The sequence below is a fragment of the Myotis davidii genome, unplaced genomic scaffold (genome assembly GCF_000327345.1).
Source record: "Myotis davidii unplaced genomic scaffold, ASM32734v1 scaffold18, whole genome shotgun sequence".
Lineage (NCBI taxonomy): Eukaryota > Metazoa > Chordata > Mammalia > Chiroptera > Vespertilionidae > Myotis > Myotis davidii.
In genome coordinates, this window is record NW_006292696.1 from 8949281 (window position 1) to 8949549 (window position 269).

The window sequence follows — 269 nt, forward strand, 5'->3', positions numbered from 1 at the left end:
CAGAAGGTCTCAGTTAAAGGGGCTTCAGCCCATAGGCTCAGCCGGCACGTTGTGCCTGCCCAGGATTCTTTATTATTGAAAGTATTACATATGTCCCCTTCCCCCTCCCCTGCCTTCAGCTGAGACCGTAAGGAGGAGTTAATCTCTTGAGGAGTGGGGAGGGAAGGCAGTCCAGCCAAAGGCCAGAACTGAGGGTGGATGTGGTGGGCTGTGGAACGTCAAATAGTTCTAGATGGTGGGTGTGTTGAGCTCAAAATAGGAGCAAATGA

General features: G+C 51.7%; 1 protein-coding gene across 1 annotated transcript in view; it reads right to left on the reverse strand.

Moving 5' to 3' along the window:
• Nucleotides 1–269, reverse strand: part of ATP10B (ATPase, class V, type 10B) — a 185431-nt gene that overhangs the window by 9799 nt on the left and 175363 nt on the right. The window lies entirely within an intron of this gene.